This window comes from Sardina pilchardus, chromosome 21 (assembly GCF_963854185.1).
Source record: "Sardina pilchardus chromosome 21, fSarPil1.1, whole genome shotgun sequence".
Taxonomy (NCBI): Eukaryota; Metazoa; Chordata; class Actinopteri; order Clupeiformes; family Clupeidae; genus Sardina; species Sardina pilchardus.
This window is the reverse complement of record NC_085014.1, coordinates 4,332,356-4,358,362: the sequence shown is the minus strand read 5'-3', so window position 1 is coordinate 4,358,362 and position 26,007 is coordinate 4,332,356. Positions and strand designations below refer to the sequence as shown.

Here is a 26,007-nt window from a genome sequence, read left to right as displayed (position 1 = left end):
AAATTTGTTAATTTATATCCTCTGAAAAACCAGACGGCACAAACAGTAGCGCGATGCCTCTTTGAGGATTATGTGTTAGTGCACGGTGTACCGGAGCGCTTGCACAGTGATCAAGGGCGTCAGTTTGAAGCAGAGGTGATACAAAGCCTCTGTCAGCTGCTGGGAATCACAAAAACACGCACCACTCCCTACAATCCGAAATCAGATGGAATGGTAGAGCGTTTTAACAGGACTTTAATTGATCAGCTCGCTAAAACTCTGCTGGAGTGTGGGGGTGAATGGGATGAATATGTGAAGCAGGTGTCCTTCGCTTACAATACCTCAGTACATGCCAGCACACATTTCACTCCTTACTACCTTGCCCACGGACGTGAAGCGAGAGTTCCTGTCGACGTTCTGATGCCTTCCCGTGCCTTGGCGTCACAGGTGCCTGGATCTCACAGTGAGTTTGTCTCCTCATTGCGAGACAAACTGGAGTCTGCCTTCAGCAGAGCCAGAATGAGTAGCGAGGATGCTCATGAGCGGCAGAAACTGTATCATGACGAGCGATCTCGACACAAACCCTACAAGGTGGGTGCGATGGTGTGGCTCAACAACCCTGTGGAAAGCCGCATGAAGTTAGCCCCACACTGGAAAGGGCCTTATCAGGTCTTGCAGGTGTTGAACTCAGGCGATGTGCCGGGCCTCACCTACCGTATTACCAACCCCTTCGACTGTGATGAGCGGCAGCAGGTGGTGCATTATGACAGATTGAGGCCGTATACACTGCCAGTTCACCTGCCTACACAGCCACAAATGCCCAGTCCTCCTTTGTCCCCAGTCCCTTGTTCTTCTGGGATTGTGTTTTCGGGCCTGGATCAGGATGGACTGTCTGATGCAGCTGAAGTGCCGTGTTCGACGGAGAACGCTGCGCCACCTGGCCCTACCATGAGTCGGCACGGGAGAGCACTGAAGGCCCCTGGACATTTCAGTGGTTTTGTTATCTACTGAATTTGTGTGACCTGTAGTTCTGGTCAACGGTTGTTTTTTTGAGATTGTGTAAAAAAAAAAAAAAAAAAAAAAAAAGAGGACCAATATTCGCTCAAACACTGTATGTTGTTAGGGTTGTGTGTATGTGCAATACAGGGCCATGTATGATGTATACTGCTTATCTGACCTACTGTATGTGTTTGGAATGCTGTTTGAATTTTCAGGGATTATGTGTGTGGTTTTCTACATCGCTGTGTGGAGTTGCTTAATGTCTTTATACCTACACTGTTAGCGGTTGTTCTTTTTGCAAACGAGGACGTTTACTCTTGGAGGGGGGGACGTATGTAACAGAATGTTATAGTGAATGTATTATATCCCCTCGGGGCTTTCCGTAGTGAAAAGATATATTCCTGCTCTCGCGGTAGAGAGCGCTATTCTGGTTACTGATGAATCTGATGAGTTTGTGAAGTAAACTGTTCTTCTCAACAAGTCTTGGCTGGCGAATTATTACCAATATATTAATAAGTACTAACGCTCGGTTACATGAGTATATTAGATTAGAAGTTTGGCTATTCACTTAGTTATTTTGATACGTGTCATAGGCTATAACCTAAAAACTAGCTCTGGCTAATAATCATTAGCAAGACTAGCCACCCGCTAGCAGCTACCCAAAGTTAGCTAGTTAGTTTACTTTTGACGCTGTAATGTGCATTTCATGCATATGCATGCATTTCGTACATATGTGTTTCGACGTAACAGTCCTATTTCATACATAGCAGGCTAACGTTACATTCCGTAATGATTTATGTAGTAACAACACTGCTTGCCAGCGAACTTTACACGAATGTTTGCCCGTGTTGACGATTTATTCAAGTTTACAGTCTAACTTACCAACGAAAGTGTGATTCGTTTGAGTTTTAGCTGTATGTATTATATAATTTATTTAGAGCTCCCATGATGAGAGCCTCGCTGGCTCTGATTGTGATTACACGCCGCCGGAGCCATCCACATCCAGAGGGCAACGTCAGCGACAGGTGAGAGGAGCACGGGGGGGCTGAGGAGGAGGCAGAGGCAAGGCACGCGGAGATCTGACAGTCTAGAGTCTAGAGTTGAAGAGTTGAAGAGCTACAAGCCCAAAGGATGGCAAGAGAGGAGGTGTTTATCACATTTATTATCAAAAATAATATTTGCCTCTGATAAAAGTACAAACCATTTTCTTTATCTTGAAGAGTGATTAGTGTGTGCTCACCTGCCATGCACTGTATAATATTTTGAAGACAGAGCTGATCTTTATTAATCTATTGTATTTATCTGTTGCTTCACAGGCCAGGATTGAAACACTAAGTCTAGAACAGAGCCTTCAGCTGCTACGGCTCAGCCTGAGACGTGACCCCAGTCAGATGTTTGATCTGCTAGACCAAACATTTGGTACCCCTCCACCAGGCCTCCCAGTTCCAGGCCAACCCACCTGGTGTGTCTGCTCAAACTGCTGGGAAATGCCCACTGATCTAGAGAGAAAATGCTGTGGACAACATCCAGATTCATGCATCTCAATGCTGCCACACCTATTTATTTTGTCGGAGGGGGTTCTTCGCCTTGCTAGACGAATCTGGAACGATGTCCGGGCAGAGGCAGATGCTCCAGAAGCAGGCGAGAGCAACCGTCAGTTCTGTTACGCAGCATACAGACAGTATGTTGTGTGGCAGTATGGCGCACTTGGTCATGGTCGGCGTGTCGTCATACCCAGTTGCTGCGTTTGGAGGATTCAGCAGTGTTTTCCAGATCCACTTGGGCAATATAAAGGGTTTGTCCCGAGTAGAGTTTAGTAAATCTGGTAGCTATGTACATAGTTAGCTTTATTTATTTCATTTATGCACATCTCAGTTTTGTTCTGCACCCTGTTTGACTTTGTTTGGTCATCGTTCTTAAATCATCAATGCATAGGCAATAAATCTCTGTTTATTTCAAAGAACTATCTGATTGTGTTCTTCTGAACATACATTTTACCTTGCCATCCCTGCTCATTCATTAGAAATGATCAAAAAAGCCAAACAACCAAAATTGTGTTAACAACTGTTTATTGAGATATTTGGGGGGAAACAAACAAACAAAAACAACCATATAATACTAATAAAAAAATACAAAATCTTAAATACAACTATGTACAATTTCAGGGAAACTGTTTCCTCATAGCTGATGCATCTGGTCAGTGCTGGCTGGTAGGTCAGGCACATGCTGCAACACTGTGGGGCCTAGTCTGTGGGTGGAGAGGCCTGTGCTGTATAAAAAATACCAGTCACAACCACATATCTGAGAGTAATAACATTTGCAACTTTTAGAATACCAAAGGGGCATTATTATAGAGGAAGTCTTGTGAATATTTGCAGGTGTACCTGAAACGCAGATACTTGACGATGTTCTTCAGCCAGCCTGCCTCAAGAACAATTTCCCAATCTCTGGTGTGCCAAACTGCCCTGTTGTATCCAGTCTTTCTCTCTGCTGTCCTCCAAAGGGCCGTGGTGGCAGGCACCAAGGGCCCACTCATGTTCTCCTGTGACGTGGTGCAGGAGTCCCATCCACAGGTCCTGAGGAGAAATAGTTACAAAATGACTTTAAATAAGGGATCTCACAAACACAGAGTGTGCACAATGACAAGTCTGACAAGGGGTCCAAGCTGTTGGCCAAAGTAGAGATTGTTCAAGACATAAAATGACAGTTGGTTATTAGTATGACTGTGTAACCCATGTTACAGTTCATATTACTACTCCATTCAGAAACACACAAATTACATCATCTGTGATAGGTTACTTACCATGAACTCTTCATAACAGCTTGCAGCTTTGCAACAATGCCAGAAATGGTTGCAGACATCTTTGCTCCATGTCAGTAAGTCACAGCATCCCTTTTGCTGCCCTGCCTGGACATTGAACAACAAAGGTTTTAAAAGGATGTCAACAAAAGTTCACATCAAAAGGTTGATGTAGGTAACGTACAAAGCATACAATTGGAAAGGAGATCCAGAACATACCGCTACAAGTCTTTTGCTCAAGTTCTTTGATCCATGCCAGATGTCTAAAGAATGGTGTATGCCACTGTCTTTGAACGGTCCTTTAGCTAAAGTTGAAAAAAGAAATCATGGTAAATAAACCAATGAACAATCATAGCAATATGGTGATGCATGTAGTGTAGCAGAAATGTATTAGAGCTGTGAAATCCTACAACCTAGGCATGGATAAGGAAAACCTTACTATACAGTACGGATCTGCAATACGGGTCTGCTTATTGCGTGTGGTACGGGTCCGCTTCTTGTGTGTGGTACGGATCTACAATACGGGTCCGCCTCTTGTGTGTGGTACGGGTCCGCTTCTTGTGTGTGGTACGGATCTTCAATACGGGTCCGCTTATTGTGTGTGGTACGGGTCCGCTTCTTGTGTGTGGTATGGATCTGCAATACGGGTCCGCTTATTGTGTGTGGGCCACATCTGGCCCACAGTCAGATACCGTAGGTCCGCTACATGCGGATCTAAAGGCTTTTATGCGGATCCGGCCCAAAGGAAATTGCTATCTGGGAGTCCTTTTGTAAGCATTCATGGAACTATATGTTTTCTTTTAGATAATGTATTGTTCCTTGGTTTTGTATTGTATTGGTTTTGAAGAAATAACTGAGCGGAGCCTACATAGTAGCATCTGTGCTAAGCTAGGCTAGCGGTGGGTGCGTCAGACCGATAAGTACATGCACGGATATGAAAAGGATATGTATTAATTATCTAACTCCGAGGAATAACGATGAGTAAGTCCCAACAATTTACAGATGACACTGACTTTATTATAAATCAGTATTCATAGGCACAGGGAACAGATGTGTAAGCATTTCCTGTAAAAACAGAAAGCAGGAGGGTTGAACACTTATGCAAGTCACAGTGCATTCCTGTGGTCTGATTTCCTGTAAGTTGTTTAACAGGTCAAAATGCAATAAAACGGAGAGCTGATAAGTGGTGGGTACTTTTGAAGCCAACTGAGTCTCCTGATTACAAAGAAAATGATCAAAAATCCCATACAACAGATAGCTGATATAGTGCACCAAGCTAGACAAATAAGGAATTGCATCAATCTAATCTAGATGTAACAAAGGCATGTAGGCTATAATTTTCTCAGTATCCAATAAAGATAATGTAAGATCAAGATAATGTAAGAGCCAATTTGAGTTAATTATTGCAGTGTTACAGTGTTATTAGTTTGTTTTCCTGTGCGTCAGGGTTAATGTGATTGCCCTGTAGGGACTTATTTTCCAATACACTGTACATTGATGCATTTTATTTTAGTGAACATTTGAAAAGGTTTTTTTTTTTTGGTCGAGTCATAGTTGTAAGACACCTGCTCTGTTAGTGGTACAGTATACAGAAAACAGAAGGAGTGCCACTTACAGATAACATTGATCTTACACCTTTATTAGACAGGGAAAAACCCAGAACGATCTAATAAAGGTCACTACCAAACTTTTCTCAATTGATTATACAGTACTTTTCCGCATAGAATCCATTTCTGCTTGGGACATTTTTATATCACGCATAGTTAATGGGATAATTTGCATATTTGAATACATTAGGGCAATTCCATATCAGTTGGAACAGGTCCGACACCATGGTCCTCAGTTTTTCCTGATTTTTGGTCCAAATGTTCCTCCATGTCTCATTAGAAGAAAACCAAAATTTTAGCTGGGTATCTTGTTTAGTTTCTGAGATATGGCTCTTCAAATGTGGTTAGACGTGTCCTAAAAAAAGGCTGAAAATTCCTGTATTTAATGAGCACCACTTTTTTTTAACCCCCTCTTCTATCTTAAGGCTACCATATTATTTTCTAAAAATTTGAACACTGGGGCAGTACCTCTGTGTTGTTGTCCAAAATCACAAAGGAATTACAGTCCTTCCCACCATTGGAGACTTATTCATCGAAACAAACCCATATTTTTTTTGAAAGCAATGAAAAAAAAACCTGTTTTTGTTCTCTTATGGTCATGAATGCCTAGCACTCACATTTTTAAAACTCTACATATATATAGTCCATGAGTAAGAGAGCATGTTGACAAAAAATTGAGATGTTTCTTTTTCTTATTTCGAGGCTATGAGCCTTCAAAGTTGGCCAAAATGGCGTTTTTTCCTAAACATGCCACTTTTATTGCCTTTTTCCAAGGACAAGATGAAATGCAAATCCAACATTTATTTTTTTCTGCAATAGTGTGGCACTGTGTAGATCATGTGAATGTGGTAGATCCGACCTGTCCATTTTAATATCCCCACAGCACATGTCTGAAGCTAGAAAAAATGAAAAAAATGTCGGCTGAAGGAGGTGTTGGTTTGATTTGTATGAACCTCTTAGAAGGACAATATGGGATGTAAACCCATTTTATCTTTTTGAGGGATCAGAATGCCATCCTGTAAACAGGATAAAAATTTTATATCCCATTTTTACTCTTTAGTGATCCCTTAAAATATGTCCAAAAGTTGTCATAAATGGAAAAAAAGGCGACTAAAATGGCCAAGTGGATCAAGTCACAAGGCTAAAAATGAAATATAAGACAGAGATGCTGAGGGAGAACACTGTTAAATGTATAATCCCTGCTATGATGGCCTTTGAACCCACTGTGTCCCTAACTGAGGTTCATTCTCATTAAACAAATTTCTTCGGCATGAAGCATATTGTCTCCTGGTTGCTGTTGGAGTTACCGTTGGATGCAGCATGCATTGTGATTTGTTCTAATGGTATCCCTGACCCTGGACAGTTAACCCGAGATCCACTTAGATAAACATAACCCTAGGACCAGTGAAAATCCTACACTTTTTGGTCATCCATATCCATCCATAAGTTAAACCCTAAGGGGGAATTTTTTTTTATGTCACACAAAGTGGGTACCGCTCAACTCCAAATGGTCTGAAACATACTCCTACACAATATCTCAAACCATGATTTTGGCCTCAACACTTTCAGTTTTTTGTTTTTTTCCCCATTCGTTTCAATGGGAAATAGGTTTTTGCGAACAACTATTGAACGGAAGGTCGTAGACTCAATCTGATTTGCTTCATCAGACATAATTCGACCATGAGGATCAAGCAAGAAGTGAATGTTTATTTCTATGACTTTCCGTTCTCTAGATAAAGTTTATTTCCTGTTTTAAACCAACTTCCGGTTATCACAGGATATTAGGGACACAGTGGGTTCAAAGGCCATCGTAACAGGGTTAAACATTTCACAGTGTTCTCCCTCAGTATCTCATCTGTCTTATATTACATTTTTAACCTTGTGTGACTTGATCCACTTGGCCATTTAAGCACCTCAATTTAGTTGCCTTTTTCATTTTTGACAGGGATCACTAAAGAGTAGAAATGGGATACAACATTTTTATCCTATTTACAAGATGGCATTCTGATCCCTCAAACAGAAAAAATGGGTTTACACCCCATATTGTCCTTCTAAGAGGTTCATACAACACCTCCTTCAGCCAAGACTATTTTTTATTTTTTCTAACTTCAGACATGTGCTGTGGGGATACTAGAATGGACAGGTCGGATCTACCACATTCACATGGTCTACGAAGTGCCACACTATTGCAGAAAAAAAGAAATGTTGGATTTGCATTTCATCTTGTCCTTGGAAAAAGGCAATAAAAGTGCCATGTTTAGGAAAAAAACGCCATTTTGGCCAACTTTGAAGGCTCATAGCCTCGAAATAAGAAAAAGAAACATTTCATTTTTTTGTCAACATGTTCTCTTACTCATGAACTATATATATCTCAGAAACTAAACAAGATACCCAGCTAAAATGTTGGTTTTCTTCTAATGAGACATGGAGGAACATTTGGACCAAAAATCAGGAAAAACTGAGGACCATGGTGTCGGACCTGTTCCAACTGATATGGAATTGCCCTAATGTATTCAAATATGCAAATTATCTCATTAACTATGCGTGATATAAAAATGTCCCAAGCAGAAATGGATTCTACGCGGAAAAGTACTATAGAATCATTTGAGAAAAGTTTGGTAGTGACCTTTATTTACGGAGCCCAAGAGGGCTCACGGCAATATATTTTGGGGAAGGAAGAAAACGTGCACTTCGCAAAATCGAGCTCTCATTTTATTAAATCGTGCACTCGTTTAAGTAGAGCGTGTAGTACTGTGAGCGCACGTTTAAGGAAAACGGGCGCATGATGTAATAAAACGAGAGCACGCTCTACTTAAACAAGTGCACGATTTAATAAAATGAGAGCTCGATTTTGCAAAGTGAGCGCACGTTTTCATCCTTCCCCCAAAAAATATTGCCTTGAGCCTTTAAGGGCTCCGTATTTATTTGACCGTTCTGGGTTTTCCCCTGTCTATATGCAGAGCAGAGACCGTATACCCCCTCCCTCTTGCTTCCTAGAATTGGCTTCTGATGGAGTATCTTTCTCCGCCTTAACAATCTTTCAAGCAGCCCTTTGCTCTTTCAGGTCAGCAGAAGGAAGGACGCATACACCTGAGGTAAGGAACTCTTAACATTTAACAACACTTTAGAAGTGATCATACTTACGATCACAGCCATGGCCGTAACTACCATTGAGGACACCGAGGTCATGTCCTCTGTATTTTTTTCTTCAAGTTTCGTTTTAGTGTTATAGCCTACGTTAAAGTCTTCTTCGGTATTGAACTAATACCACGGAACGCTCTACTTTGTTCCGTATTTTAAGAAACTGCTCAATGCACACACGCTACAATGAAAAATACACAAAAAAAAACAGTAAGCATAGGCTATACACCCTAGTAATGACACAGCAGCGTTTCTCAAACTATGGGCCGCGCAACGTGGAGACTGCTAGTCAGCGAGGCATAGAGTGAAATTAGGCCCGGTGCTTCATACAGACATGGGCAGTATTTCAATTATATGTATTTTAAATACGTATTTAATTACTTCAGTGTATTTTGTAATTTGTATTTTGCAGGATTGGAAAAAATCAAATGTACTTTGTAACAAAATACTTTGAGGGGTTGTATTTAAAATACTTAAATACTTAACAAAATCTCATCATTTCCCCCCTCAAATTAGCCAAACATTCATCACACAGTTAAATATAGCCTCTTACCTAGTATAACCATGACAATATGCTATGCTTATCATAGTCTGGGAGCCAAAGGTCATTTATGAGCCTTACATAAATCCTCATGTCATGGGGTTCATGTCCTAAAGATTCTGACCTTTGGCTCCCAGACTATGACATTGTAAGGTATCAACCAGACAATATTACATTGTAAGGTATCAACCAAGGTGTCCTGATCTGCAGAAATAATGGAAGAGACTGAGGCAAAAACCTCCCCAATGCGAAACAGTCTCGAGTTTTCACCTCCCAGTTAATTAATTCTGTATATTGAGACACCTTACAGGATGTTACTTTATTTGTCCCCCGTGTTGCCAGTCATGTATGAAGGCAAAAGGCATGCATTTATAGCACAAAAAGGGAAATGCCTTTAAAAAGGCTAACCTGTTCAATCTGTTGTACTACTTTCATTGAATACGGAAAATGATGGTGGGTAGTTTGCTTCGTCAGAGTTGATTCCACTGTTGCAAAGCCTGCTTGTTGTCAGTTCAATCATCGTTTATATTGATATAGAATGCTGATTACATTATTTTACTAGATCTACGTCATGGGTAGCCTGGCTCCGCCTTCCTACGTACTTCCGTTCAGTTTTCATTTCACTCCACTACATAGTCTGGGTCTGCGGTATATTCCCAGGTTTTCTCAAGACAAAAATGTGCAGGTCCAATCAGGGAACAGAGGGAGTAGCTGAGAACGATGACGTTGAGGTCGCTAGTTTGAGCATGTCACCTCATGACCAAACGTTTATCGATTGGTTATGGCAGATCTGAGAGGCTCTGGGCAGAGTATCCGCATTCAAGGAAATTCATGCTTGGCAATGGAAAGTGTCCAGACTCTCTGTACATTATGAATGTACAAGAGTATGGTAGGACCAGGCTACTTCAGCCCAAAGTAAAGAATTTAGACATCTGTCAGCCAATAAAAAACTAGTATTTCTTGTAGTTTATTTTAAAAGTTGGTATACCATGATTATTGTGGGGGTATTTTTGTATTTTCTAATTACTAATTACTTGTATTTTAATTAAATACATTTTTCACATCCGTATTTTGTATTTTATTTTGTTACATTTTCTGCACCAGTATTTGTATTTTGTAACAAAATAGTTTTTGATGTATTTGTGCCCACCTCTGGCTTCATAAAATAATCTGCTGCGCAAACAACCGCGGACCGACAGAAAAAGAAAGCAAACGTTGCTGCAATCAGGAGGAAATGCTTGCTAATTTTATGTGATTTAACATAGAGCCATACACAGAGGCGTATCCAGGATTGAGAGGTTAGGGGTGCTTAGCCCCAGGAGTGTTTTTTATAATGCGCGCGCAAAGTGCGCGCCGAAAAATGTTCAGCGTTTTTAGATGATGTTTGAATAAGACAACTCGTTAGGTTGGGAATGCCTGGGTTGAGTTTGAGATGCATTAGGCCTAGCCTACACATGGATCATCACTATTTGTTTTGTGGTTTTATCCAACTTTGATAACATGCATATAAATGTGGAGATTTCTCTCTTTTCGCCTTTTCATTGTTATTATGCCAATCAACTGAGTTGAATGCTGTGCATGTTGTCTCTACACAGGCTACACATATTGCTGTGCATGTTGTCTACACAGCCTATAGCCGCACTGTTGTCTAATTAGGCTACACACATATTGCCGATAGGGTGACATTTCTGATTCTGACACACCCATCATACAAAATAAAACGAACTCAGTCAAAAGCCTGTTGCAAAAGCCAGGTTCAGCGGCCACAACGTTTTGAAACTTTTCCTCTGGTTCCCATTCGGCTTATGTGACATTTGCAACGTTTAATCATCTTTCGTTCATAGACCTTTACCTCAATCACGCAGACCACCTCAGCATCAGCTCCCTTGTCTCTCTCCTGCTCCTCACTAACTTCTTGAAACATCTTCGTATCATCTAGCCAATGAATTGAAGACAGTTTAAATGTTCCCATGCCAAAAACTAATGCTGATGCCATTTAGTTTTCACTCGCAGTTAGGTTGTTCGATGTTGCCATTTTCCATAACGTTCCATTTAGCTGCCAAAATCAAATGAAATAGACAAATAGCCTATCGTCAGGCTGCAATATCACCTTTTCTTCCCCATAGCTAAATGTAGGCATTGGCAACGTTAAGCAATTAACAATTACTGATATCAACTTACAATCTCACTATGTCGTTCACTGCGACTTTTGTCCTCTCTTCCGCCCACAGCACAGGAACGTTAACCATGCTCGCCTGCCTACCGCGCTAGCCAGAGCGCTATCTGGTTCTGAGTCATGGGAATTATAACGATACTTTCATTCAATAAACGGACTTGTATTTATAATTTGACTCGCTTTCTTGCTGGCTCATGTTAAGTTTATACATATCATGACACATATCTGCACTTTTTTTTTTTTTTTTAACCCGACCCCAAATTACAGGGGGGTTTGGGAATATTTTTGGGGGGCTGAAGCCCCCCCAAAATGGACCTAGATACGCCTATGGCCATACAATTAAGTGGTGGTATGAACGTCTTATTCAACAGGTTGACGCGGAGCTTTGCCACCAACGTTATAGTTTCAGTTTCTGTCTTATTCAACAGGTTGACGCGGAGCTTTGCCACCAACGTTATAGTTTCAGTTTCTGTCACGCAAACGCGTAGGCCTACACGCATGCATTCAATGAACGTTCATACCACCACTTAATTGTATGGCTCTATATTTAATCACATCAAATTAGCAATCATTTCCTCCTGATTGCAGCAACATTTGCTTCTTTTTCTGTCGGTCCGCGGTTGTTTGCGCAGCAGATTATTTTATGAAGCACCGGGCCTAATTTCACTCTATGCCTTGCTGACCAGCAGTCTCCACGTTGCGCGGCCCATAGTTTGAGAAACGCTGCACAAGTGTCATTACTAGGGTGTATAGCCTATGTTTACTGTTTTTTTTGTGTATTTTTCATTGTAGCGTGTGTGCATTGAGCAGTTTCTTAAAATACGGAACAAGAGCGTTCCGTATCAGTTCAATACCGAAGAAGACTTTAACGTATAACACTTATAAAACGAAACTTGAAGAAAAAAATACCAAGGACATGACCTCGGTGTCCTCAATGGTAGTTACGGCCATGCTGCCATCAATGTAAAACATCATACCCGACAAGAGGTGAGCAAGTGCTTCCAATGTAGAAAACATGCAAAAACAAGTAGCACACACATCAGATATGTGAATTTGGCAAACGCACGTGTTGCTTTGTTAGATTCCAAAATGTCATGGATCGCACCCAAGTCCGGTACGGTTGCTTTCACATTATCAAAAACAACCAAACTATTAGACCAAGCGAACCCGGGTCCGGTCAAGGGGACCTAGTCTGAATGCGCCCTCTTCGACAGAATAATTTAATTTTGAGTCAGATTTCCAGTGTTTTGGTAAAGTTATTGTGTGCAGAAAAATGAGGAGTAGGTAGGCTATATATTTAACAAAATGTGTTTTTGAGAAGAGAATTATCCATTTGACCAATTGTGTGTGAGCGTGTGTTAAGAGCGATTACAATGTAATACACTGTAAACCCGAACAAGTTCAGTGTAGTCAAACGTTTTTTGGTAACGATTACATAAGACAATGTAAGTGTGCATTTTTTATTTAAAGTAGAATGAGTGAGTATCGCTAGAGTTGAAACGAGGTGAGATTGAACATGGTGGCATCCTACTGTTCACAGGTGCAGCAACTTTTTGAAGAAAAGTTTACCAAGTTTAATTCAGGAATCAGATTTTGCAAATAAACATGGACTCGGACACAGGCACAACCAAATCCAGAAAGAGGAAAAAGGATCCTACGATGGATACAAATGACCTACCCATCACTGAGGTCAGTATGCTGACAAACATCATTAAAAAACTGGACTTATTAGTATCAATGCATAGTCTGGTTTTCACCACTAAGCTCAATCTTTTAAGATTAGTCTGGCGAGGCTGTGCTTTATTTCGTGTTTGTGCTTAGATATTGTCATTTTGTACTACAGTGTTTTTTTTTTTTTTTACATGACAAGCCCATCCAGGCACAGCCCACCCAAGGTTGCTCACCACATCTTTACACGATGACAGACAATGAAATAAACACACACAAACAGTACCGCATTCAACTTCTTATTCAATTGATTTAAAGTTTAACGTAATTCAAAATTCAAATGACATTGATTTAAACTTGAGATTACATTTAACCCTATGAGCCCTAAGCTGTTTTAAGGGCATTTTCACTACCTCTAGTTAGAAGCATTTATCCTGGTCATTGTAAGTGCCATTCACACATGCTACATATTGTTTTTTTCAGCACAGTCTAGGCTATCCAGATCTGCCACAATATCATGTATAAATACTTGCATTGATTTGATTTAGATTTTTAAATAATAAAAAGTTGAAAAGCGTACTATACAAATTCTTACATTTTGATGTGTATCTCACCACAGCAAGCTCACATCTTGACCAAACGTACATGGTTATGTAGGCCTGACTGTCCTGAACACGGCAATATAAGAACCATGGTGGAGGTATACTTTGGGGCTGAGCAATTTACAGAAATATGTGGTGTGTGCCTTCCAGAAATAAATGGCAATTTTTATTTAGTGATGAAAAAATTACTTTTTGGCACTTTTTGCACTCCATATTGTGACACTAGCTGATCTTACATGACTTGTTTGCGGTAGCACACATGACGTGCACAGATGATGATTCTCTATAATATTTGTTTTACTGCATTGCAATGAACAAAGTAAAGGCAAAAAGTGTTTATTTGTCAAACAAATTTGGATGCAATATGAGTCTTGAATTGGATACCATACAGGAGTGTGTTAGGATCTCAAAACCGTGTTATGAACGTGACTTGTCATAGAGAAACACATGATAACATTGGATTATGAACATAGGCTATTCCACACAAAAACAAGAGGTAAGTGGAGCTAAATGAAGTTATTATTTTGCTGTCACTTCGTCTGTTTTATGGCCTAGAAGGTTGTATTTGGTATCTGTGGATAGCTCTAGCTCTCCTCTTTCATCTGACATGCGTGCCAAATCGTTTTGATCGCGATTTCACGAGGAAATCAAACGAGAGTAAAGGTAGCCAAAGATATATGACATTATTATTTGTTTGTAACTTCGTCTGATTTTATCATACGAAATGATCGATGTATTTGGTATCAATGCAAAGCTCTGCTTCTCCTCTTTCATTTGATATGCGTGTCATGTCTGTACGATGCGTGGTCCGCGAGTAATTTAAGCGAGAGTTCTGGATGCGCCGGTGAACGCAGAGCAATATAGACTGTAAATATGATATACTTTGACTTAACTTCATCATTTTATTTTATTTTCATACTTGATCGTACAGACAAGTGTCTAGTATCGTTGGAAAGTCCCGGTTCTGTTCTTTCCTGCAATATAAGTTTCATCTCGCTGTGACTAATAATAGCGGAGCAATGTAACAAAGAAAATGTGTGCGTTTTTTGACGCACTTTGCGTCCGTCGGGCTCATAGGGTTAATAATCGTTGATAGATATAAATTTGATACTTGGTGATATGACTTACATGACATTTTACTTTGTAATTTACTTTATATTTAGTTTTTGTTACTTTGACCTTTCATAGCTTACTGCCAACATTGAGTAATATGCTGTCTCACCTTGTAGTACTAGCGCTCGACCTTACAGTTTTTTCTAATTGCTAACACACTAAAATTACATTCATAGCACAATTCTTTGAACTGACACACAGAGAGCAAGGCATCCTCTCAAGTCTCCAAATGTCTAAACACATTTTCAGCTTTACACACATTTTGCAATTCAAAATGGCACTTTTTGCATGCACTGAACACAGTTCTCTGCATAAGACACCAAAATCTGACATAAAGTGACATGTTTGCAGTTTCAAAACAATGTTATCCAAGATAACACACATGAACTAATTGACCGATACGTGTGCCACCTAGCAATTCATAGCACCCTCTGTGAAAAGCATAGCTCCCGCATAGCACCGGCAGAAACAAATCTCTGGCGCCGCCACTGCCCTCACGCGTTGCATGATTCACGCTCTGCGTGAAATGTATTACAGCTGTATTACAACTTACAGCCACGAGGTGGCAGTACAGTCCGCTGTAGCATTGCTGCGGTGTGATTGATACTGCCCAGTTCTACTCATTCAATAGGCGGCCAGGAAGCAACCTCTAAGTGGCCCAGCCCATATAGTATATTTCGGAGCTTTCGGAAATGCCAACAGAAATCCCTAGTAGCCTAGTCACCTACAGACTGCAACACTACAACTCTTTTATTGTTTTGTTTTTTCGGTTGTTTGTAAATTCAGTCTGGCACTCTGAAAATGTTCGCAAGGCTCTGCACTTCGAAAAAGACGAGCATGAACTAACAAACTATTTGTCATAGTTCAAAATTGCCATTAACACAAGCATCAGATTGAAATAATAACTAGAAATGCAATTCCAAGGAATTACCAGTGCATGAAAATGCCAAAAATGAAATGTACAATATAATTTGTAGTTAACACAAATAATATAAAAAAAGAGAGATGGGGTAAAACTGAGCGAATGAGGATTTACCACTGATCTATAAATAGATTGTTAGGTGCTGCTAAGACATATATGGTGGTTGCTAGGTTGACATGGTTTAATAAATGTTGATAGGCAGATAGTTTAATAGACATAGTTTAAGGGCTGTGTAGAGGTAGACAGTTTAATGGATGTTGATAAGACAGATAGTTTAATGAATGTTGATAGACAAATAGTTGAATGGATGTATAGGTAGATTAATGGATGTTGATGGAGGACAGTTTAATGAAGGAATAAATAGTTGGAAGTAAATGGATGGAGAGAAAGTGGAAATGGAAAGTTGAATTGAATGGAAAGTGGTCTTTGTTAACATTACTAGGGTGATTGCGATGATTTATTGTTGCAAGGGTAATTGAGATAGCTGTTAGGTTTATCATAAGGTATTCATAGTGGTTACTCTGCTATGTAGGTTGCTAAATTAGGTGGAGGTTCCTAGGTGGTAATTGAATCAGACATGAGTGTTGATAAACAGAAGGACAATTTCCAAACTGATCATATAGCCTATAGATAACACACCAGCATGGAGCTCTTGAACAGTCCAAAGGCAAACTAGGCTTAGTTTATTTCATAACCTAACATCGATATTATGTTGTGTGATGTGCTCTGTTACCTGTTCCTGAAATAGTTATAGTGTCCCTTTAAGGGGAACTTAGGGTGGAGTTTTAGGTACGTGTGTTTGCGTGTGTTTGTTTGAGCAGGTCGGAGTCGGAGAGTGAAGGAGTTGGACAGAGAGGTCTGTTAAAGAATGCTATGAGCCCGACGGACGCAAAGTGCGTCAAAAAACACACCCATTCTTCTCTGTTACATTGCTCTGCGATTATTAGTCACAGCGAGATGATACCTATATTGCATGAAAGAGCTCAGAACTGGGGCTTTCCAGCGAGACTAGACACGTGTCTGTACGATCAAGTATGAAAACAAAAATAAAATCATGGATTTACATGAAAGTAGGCTATATCATATTTACAGTCTATATTGCTCTGCGTACACCCACGCAGCCACTGCTCTCGCTTGAATTACTCCGGGACCAGGCATCGCACAGACATAACACGCATATCAAATGAAAGAGGAGAAACAGAGCTTTCCATTGATGCCAAACACATCGATCCTTTTGTGTTATAGAAACAGACGAAGTGACAAACAAATGAGAATAATATAGCTTCGGCTACCGCGACTTTCGTTTGATTTACTCGTGAAACCGTGGTTAAAAAGATACGGCTTGCATGTCAGATAAAAGAGGAGAGCTAGAGCTATCCACAGATACTAAATACAACCTTCTAGGCCATAAAACAGACGAAGTGACAGCAAAATAATAACTTAATTTAGCTTCACTTATTCCGCGAATAATGAGACAGAGAAGAAAACTTGCCATGTCTATAACTGCTTTCACTTCCCCGAGTCGTGCACGCAACAGACACGTAACCATATCAAGAAGTCTTCACAATGACATTTTAAATGTGAATCTTTATTATTTTACACAATTGGATATAGTTATGACATTAATAGCCTATTAATGACCTCATGTCGGAATGGCACGTTGTTTGAAAAAAAAGTTAAATACCGCCACTGCGACCATGAAAAAAAAAAATGTCGGAGTGGTGGGACTTTCGGTAGCACTTTATAATAACCATCCGTTATAAATGGTTAATTGATGCTTTATTTTGCAACTATAATTCAACATTTAATAACTTAGTAATCATAAATTAATCATTTGTAGATAACAATCAATGATTACTAAACACATAACTTACACATACTTTATTATCAGCTTATGAAAAAAGAAGCAATTTATTTATATTCAACATACTAAAAGATATCTGTTTAGTGATAACTTGATTTCAGTTTATTTTATATTAGTAAGCTACATTATTATTGCAAATATCATATTATTAATAATGATATATTGAGTTATTGTTAATGATTATAATGTCGATTGTAGGCCTTTCCATAGCCATATACACAACACCTATGCATATTACATAGGTCGATTAACTATTGAACTATAAATGATGTTCTATGGATTAACAGCTAGTTAGAAAAACAATTACAATATCTGTTTTTCAGATGGCTATGATAAAGTTGGGTCTTAGTCTTTTATATCTAAAAATGTAAATATCATTCATTGATGGGAAATGACTTGCATCAAATCTTTTTTGGAGAAGAATTTGGATGGCTATTATAAAGTTGCATCTTAGTCTTTTACATGTTAATAAACAATTTGTAAATGATCTAAAAATGGCCATCAATAACTGGAATGCAAACCATCTATGAACACAATGTTTATTTGAAGTTTCACCAAAACATTTTTGAAAGTTGACAAAACAATGATCATGAATCAAATCAAAATGGACAACTTCTGTTTACATTTCTTGGCAATGTCGTGGAGTAGGCGACCCATTGCTATGTTTTCTGGCTAGCCATTCAAACTTTCTTCTGTGAACTGAAAGTCCGATCAAAAATGGGACATTTTATTTTTTAATTGTTTCCCGCATTTTGAATCAAGAATAACATTCGTGAACCATTTTGTTTTGTTGCCAGCATAAAAACAAGCGTACCATCGGCCTATCCACACATTTGAAATAAAATGTATGAATTGACCCAAAAACGAGAACACAGTTGTGCTTAGGACATAGGCTTATGCTTTTAGTGGTTAGGCCTACCTCATGAAACCATTAGTGACAGCAAAACAAACCTAAACGAAACAGCCAGATGCCTCTTCATAAAATAGGCTAACAGAAGACACCTTCATAAACAATAACAAGTTTTGTCGTGAGACTAGGCTATTAAAAGCAGAAAAGATGTTTAGCTTGCTTCGGGATTGAATTCAATTTGGGACTGTTTGGCTAGTGGTAAATGCCGACATTCCTAACCCTGCTCACAAGTGCCACCTGGTGGTTGTTTGGGACATTGCAGCTTCACTTGGGAAAAATAAATAAAATACACGTGATTCACGTGTGATTCTCATGAGAATCTCACGTGAAAGCGGCCAATGTCAACCAACGCCCACTGTAGGCTTATGCTTTTAGTGGAAACTGGCCCCGTGACCTCATGAAACCATTAGCAAAACAAACCTAAACGAAACAGCCAGATGCCTCTTCATACAATAGGCTAACAGAAGACACCTTCATTAACAATAACAAGTTTTATCGTGAGACCAGGGGGGTATTCCACCAAGCTCGCTAATAAAGGCGGCGCTTAACAAAAATAACCTGGCTTGAACAAGCGTCAACTTTTACTTGGGGCTGAAGCCGTTCCATTAAAGGAGAATTCCGGTGTGATATTGACTTAAAGTGTGTTGAAATATGATACCGAGTGTGAGCGATTGTCTCAGAGCTGATCTCGACCTGTCAGCTGTTCTCCGAAACCCGGCGGTAGCTCAGCAATAGTAAACCAGGTTTTTAACGTTTGTGCCTCGGGCATCGAACTGCCGTGCAAATAAATCACTGTTTTACACCATTAATGAGGCTCAAAGTAGCTCCACACTTTATTGGTAGACTTCTGAGGGCCCTGACATTTAAAACGAGACATCGAGAACTTTGAAAAAGCACTGGTTGTTTACTTACATGACTGTTTATTCAGGCAGTCACTTTCGAAAGTTTAGCGGTAGCAGCCATCTTGAATCTAGTCACGTGACTGATTCGTGACTGGTTCACGTAATCGCTATGTCTATGCGTGCACTAGTCATGAATCAGTCACGTGACTAAATTCAAGATGGCTGCGACCGGTAAACTTTCGAAAGTGACTGCCTGAATAAACTGTCATGTAAGTAAACAACCAGTGCTTTTTCAAAGTTCTCGATGTCTCGTTTTAAATGTCAGGGCCCTCAGAAGTCTACCAATAAAGTGTGGAGCTACTTTGAGCCTCATTAATGGTGTAAAACAGTGATTTATTTGCACGGCAGTTTGATGCCCGAGGCACAAACGTTAAAAACCTGGTTTACTATTGCTGAGCTACCGCCGGGTTTCGGAGAACAGCTGACAGGTCGAGATCAGCTCTGAGACAATCGCTCACACTCGGTATCATATTTCAACACACTTTAAGTCAATATCACACCGGAATTCTCCTTTAACTTATGTTAGCTGCATCTTGGCCTCGTTTATTCAAACAAGGCTTAAATCAGCTTCGTGTCTGCTCGTGCACGAGGTAGAAAAGTAGACCGAAACCGTAGATTGACGAAAAGAGGATATATGTCGAAAAATTAAGGCAAACTGGACGATTTCAGTTCGATTTACAAGCGCCATCTACAGGATTTTCATCGGAAGTAATCAAATTGAACACCGAGTGAAAAAAATAGATAGTTGCCTACAGAAAAGGATATAACGAAATCATAGGCTACTGTAAATTGCTAAACAGCCTAATTATGATGCTTTGAATTGTGACTTTGATTGTCTTCACTCTGAACAAAACGAGTGAATAAGCAGGCTATTTAAACTCAAAACAACTTTGGCATAGGCTATTCAACAATAAAGATAACCTACGTTTGTAGATTAAAAGGGTTCACTCTGAAATATTTTTTCGGTGGTCATAAAATAAATTAGTAGCCTATTGTCTCCCATAAGCATATAGTTCTACCAAAGTGTTTGTGAAATATAATTATCTGAAATGCAATATTGGCTTTCAATATGTCATTTCATATTTAATTTGTGTAATACAGTTGGTTTGATATCCGAACTATAGGCCTAATCAATAGACTATATGAAGCGGTTTTAATTATAGCCTTTACAGAATTAGGCTATAGGCTGGCTTGCCTTGCATCGTATAGCCCACTGACAGCCTGCCTACTGTCACTGAACAAGCTAGGCTACTGTACATGACCCTTTATCAATAGTGATGCCTTTCATTAAAGAGTATAACTAAACATGGCAATATTAATGTGTTAACATAACCTATGTAAATTCATCGCTTGGGAACCGAACCCGAGAACACGCAAAACATACCTCGGTTGATATCCTGTCACGCTGCGCATGACACCACGAAAGATGTACTTTGTGCAGAGCCGCAAGATTCCTTGGACCACACACAGATCAAGTTCAAACAATGCAAGTTGCATAATTTTCAGAAATTCTTTGAATCTAGCGAATAGGTAGCCTTAATCAATGCTTGCAACATTGTCGGAAAAAAGTTTCTCCTTCTATTTTTTAAGTTGTAGAAGAAGAAGAATCCAAGAACAATAGGGCTTCGCACCACTTTCGGTGCTCGGGCCCTAATTAAATGAAAAGCTCACGATTAACTAAGAAAGCTCTAAAGTGTATTGCTGAGTTAATACCAGGTTTTAAGTACAACACCATCAATACTTATTATTTCATAGAAATGTTTGGGTTTACAATGTAGTTATTCTGGTGGATAGACTTCACTGTTGTATTTTTGTTTGTTCTGTGTCTCGAGTCTGGTACTGGATGCCTACAATTCCTTTGGGCAGGGGCGGATTTAGCTTTTTGGGGGCCCTAGGCGAACACAGCCATCGGGGCCCAACACATACGTTCTTCATATACAAAAATGGAGGAAAAGAGAAGAAAGTGTTGGAGAGGGGTAGAGATTATACGTGTAGAGTCATTCTACAAGACATCTGTGTGTGTGTGTGTGAAAGTGAAAGAAAGATCATCTAGGTTGCCTGCATCGATGCGGCAGCAGCAGGCTGTAGCGATAGATCTCATTTTCACCATCTACATTATCGTTATTATAAACCTCCACTGGTGGTGTCTCCGTAAAGTAGGCTAAATGGTCATTCACTTTAGGCACTTTTATTTTTATTATTCACTTTTCTGGCGATGTATTTTTTTGATTTCCACTCGCATTTTTCTGTTATTGCAACCGCTAGGATAACTGAATCTTTTTTAGCACAACTTCCGTCTTTTTTTACATTATCAGCTGCATATTTCTTCTTTCCCAGTCAATGGAATAACCCATTGTAGCACAAAAAAGGGAGGGAAGGTGCCGAGACATGTACTGAACTAGGCATTCTGATGTTCTTTTGTTGGATTAGAAGTACGATTAAAACATTCAGTGATTATGTACGCTTAACCATGTTTCAACTTATTCATTTTTGTATTTGTTGTATATTTTTGAAGGGGGAGTGATTTATTGGGGGCCCCTTACTAGTTGGGGCCCCCAGGCGGTTGCCTAGGTTTGCCTAATGGTAAAAAAAATATCTCTATTTGTAGACAAATGACCCAAACAGTAGTGTCATTGGGAATCGTAGAAGGAAGATGGATTCTGCACAGAAAAAAAAAGTAGATTCAACTGAAGATTCAGACATTTCAAAAGGTATGCATGATATCTAATTTCTCAGTAGTATTTATGAGATTGAATGCACTTAACTTTCACTTTGACATACACTGTGAAAAAAGGGGGAATCCAGGACTTGAATTCCACAGTATTCCCCCTTGCACACCACAGATACACTTACAGATGGTACGGGTTGAGAATGCTCCTTTCTTTGCCGCACATGGGGAATCCCGAAGGTTCGGGATTTTTTAATTAAAACTGCAACCGCAAGGGGGCAACATAAGACCGCCCTAATAACATGAAGGTTTGGCTCATGCCGGAAAACACAGGAAAAGCTCGAAGACACCGCGCTGGTGACAAGTGGAGAAAAGAGACATGACGCTCGGCATGTCAGATTGCAGTTGCAGAGTTTTCGAATGTTTTACAGCCTACCTCACAGCTCTCTCACGCGACGTAGCCTATAACTCAGTCAGTCCCGCAGAGAGCAACGTTTTGGTCAATGGAGAGGGAGAGAAATGCTCCGCATATCCGTCTCGTTTAATCCGTCTCATTTAATCATTAAAATGAAGGTGATGACTGGCGAAATTAATCAAACGACGTTTCAATAAAGCACTGTTGAAATTAATGAAAATGGATTAAGAAAATCGCCTATAGGCCTATCAGAAGGAAATAGCCTTCAATTCAACCTGAAAGACTCGATAGGCAACCTTAGATCAATTCATTAATTCATTACGGTTACAAGACCGCATTTCCGTGAATAGGCTATTATTGTCAAAGCGAGACGAAAGAGATGGACAAGATGGATATGCGATAGGGCCGTGAGGGTGATTCATTGTAACCATCGACTAGTAGGCCTAGCTCCGCAATATTAGTTTCTAGCAACTTATATAGATCTCGCATGGATGTTCATGTTGATTCAGAGATACAGTAGGCATAGACTACTGTAGGCTACTGTGCGTCAAGCTATATGACAACATTTTATCATGTGGTGAATTAATGACTAACGTCAGAACTTTTGATCGGCGTTTCAAGTGCATGCCGCGAATAAATAAACTCGACTTACTGAATCCCTTATATTTGTTGGCAAGTGTTAAAATGTAGGCTAAGCGAGAAGATAATCAGACTCAAGCTGTGGCGCAATTGGTTGAGGTATCTGGACCGCACGCCAGCGACCGGGGCTCAAAACCCACTCCACGAACCTCTCAGAAACCCATTAAAACAAAAGGCATTGTTTTATTAAAAAAATGAAAGATTTTCTCAGTTTTGCGATTTTTTTTATGTTTGCGATGTATGCTGAAAAGAAAAGTTAATATGTGAATTTGTGGTTCAGCGCGCGCACACACACACACACACATTTTTACATTTACATAATTAGTGTCAGGCTCGAGAGAGGGGGGAGGGAGGCAGTCGTCCTCAATGCCGCATGTAGGCTATAATGTCTAGTGAAGTGGTTAGACGAGTGTGGGGGAGGGGGAATGATCACACAAGACAATTGCTCTTCATGAAATGGATAGTCTCACAGACGGCTGTCGATTTTTAAATGTAGCCTACTACATCACTTGTCAAATCGGACGTGGCACATAGCCTAATTATTAGGCTACTGGATTTAATATAGCAAGTCCATAGACTTTGTTCATCCTATATTATATGCTTTTAAAATGAAATGTGCTGCGGGGAAGCATTGGGGAAGTCAGTTTAGGTTGTCCTGTAACAATTTGCCTCTTATTATAATCAAGAGTATACTGCCATTACGCACATAATAGCCTATAAGCTTACGGGCGGATGCGAGCAACCCCATGCAAAAGAAGGCCATACGTTAACGGTCAGAAGGCCTGTTTACGTGTCAAACATGCATTAAATCTAAGAAACGAAAAACACAAATATCACACTGTATTGTGTCGTAAACAGTTAATGAGTTCGTGGCCACTAGTGCACAACTGCATCGTGCAGTGAGCTGAAGGAGGACCGACACTTATTAACACAAAGCTTTGTAAAGTACTAACAACCACCTCTCAAAGTTCATTGTCCATAAGTCCAAACAATAAGTATAAAAATCCGACAATCCAAAACGATAACGAGATCTCCCAGAAACGAAAAACAAGTTTGTTGAGTAGCCTAGTTCTTCCAACAATCTCAGCTTTTGCGTTTGTTAGATAAAAGGCATCCTGTCCTGCTGTATTCCAATGAGAAAAAATCATCCACAAGGTAGGCTAAGGGTAATGCAGCATGCAGGAATATATATATATAGCGCACAAAACTTTGTTAAGCCAGCTCCATACATAACAATAGCTGCCGCGTGCTCTCCCCGGCCTCCATTTAAACTAAGGGCAAACCCATTAATTAGTGCCCAAAACGAATGAATGGGTTGGGAGCGTCGCCTGGCTGTGTCAGGAACCAGCTCTTCTCTTACCAGTAGCCTATATCCTATAGCCATATTTTAATAATCAGATGTTATGCTCATTTTTGTAGGCTACACCTCACCGGCAAGCACGCACGCAAATGCTGGTTTTGCACATCTACAATATAGGGTAATTGGCCAGGCTTTATATAATAGGCTTAGGACTGTATTTTGCCTTCATGCAACTAGGGATGTAACGGTATGAAAATTTAACACCACGGTTATAGTGACCAACATTATCACGGTTTTCGGTGTTATCGCGGTATTTTAAAAAATGTGTGTACAATAAGAAAACACTGATAGGTGTAGGCCTACACAAGCTGAAATAGTTTAAAAAAAGTGTGACAGTGTTTATTACATTAAAAATATAGGCAAACCCTTACTGCCTTCATCATGATACCGATCATTTACAGCAGTGGCAATCCTCGTCTCTGCTCAACCCTCCACACACACAGAAAATGGCTTGTCTTGTTTCTATTGCATATTCTGAATTCATAAACTTTATATATATTGCTAATAGTTTAGGCCTATAATATTTTAGGATCTGCATAATTACATAGCTAAAAATATTCAGTAATTTGAATACTTCATATTGATTTTTAAATTATTACACTTGTCTTTAATGACATTACAGGGGTGTTGTGTAGGTCTAATTGAGTGCCTGTCACTTTAAGAGATACGTGAAGTAATTATATTAACCGGCTTCATTCGGGTTTAGGAAAGTAGTCGCGCATAGTTCAAGGATATCCGTTTTCATTGAATAAAATGAATGTTCAAAAAATTAACAAGTCAAAGAAAATATTGCTGGGATCATAGAAAAGATAAGTGTCTTGCAATGTTAACTTCTATGATTTTGGTGAGCACTAGGCTACTGTAGGCTGCATTAATGATAGACGCGTGAGCTAACGGGATAGTTACAGATGGAACTTTCTCAAGATGTAACAGTTTGCCAATGGGCTGTGTGGCTTTTTTCGGAAATTGAATTAAACACAACAGTAGGCTTAAATGAACTAAATTCCATAGCCTACTGTAGGCAGGTTACCGTGTATTGTGCTCACTTTTTCCTTGGTTGGAAATGTTAAATTGGCTGCTTATAGCTTAACTTATGATTTGGAGTTTGGTATCTGTTATATTCAATAATTCAATGAGTGACACCCAGCGTTCAACATAAAACTTCACGGCATTCTCCTGATAACGTTAGTGGAATAGATTTAATGTGTACGTGTAGGCCTAGCCTACATAAAAAGACGCAGAGTGGCTACATGATACAGCGCACGTTTTGGGGTGAAAATGTTGCGCCCTTTAAAAGCAGGTGTAGCCTTATCCGAATGTGGTTAAATCCATCAGTTAGACAATAGAATTAGTAAGGTAAAGTTTTGTTTCATAGTAGCCTATCAGCTTGTGTCAAAAACAGGCTCGGATGAAGCTGGGAGAAATTAAACGCACGGTTACCACACCGTAGTATCAACCGTGATAATAATGATAATAGAAATTAACGCGGTAATTGTTATCGTCAACATTTTTATCATGGTTTACCGTCACACCGGTAATCGTTACATCCCTACATGCAACATCAGTTGTGCTCAATCTAAATTATTGTCAGTAAGGATATAGGTCATATTACCATATGGCGAACCTCGAAAATTATTTAGGATATAGAGCCGTGTCCATTACGCACTACAGTTATTTTTTAGGCTATTGTTTCTATTTGAG

At 39.7% G+C, this 26,007-nt stretch overlaps 1 long non-coding RNA gene across 1 annotated transcript; it reads right to left on the bottom strand.

Moving 5' to 3' along the window:
• Nucleotides 1-3,425: 3,425 nt before the first annotated feature.
• Nucleotides 3,426-4,080, bottom strand: LOC134068424 (uncharacterized). Its single transcript, XR_009936704.1, has 3 exons — nucleotides 3,998-4,080; nucleotides 3,782-3,886; nucleotides 3,426-3,554 (listed from the first exon to the last, which is right to left on the bottom strand). It is a non-coding gene; the product is annotated as an uncharacterized LOC134068424 (long non-coding RNA).
• Nucleotides 4,081-26,007: the final 21,927 nt, after the last annotated feature.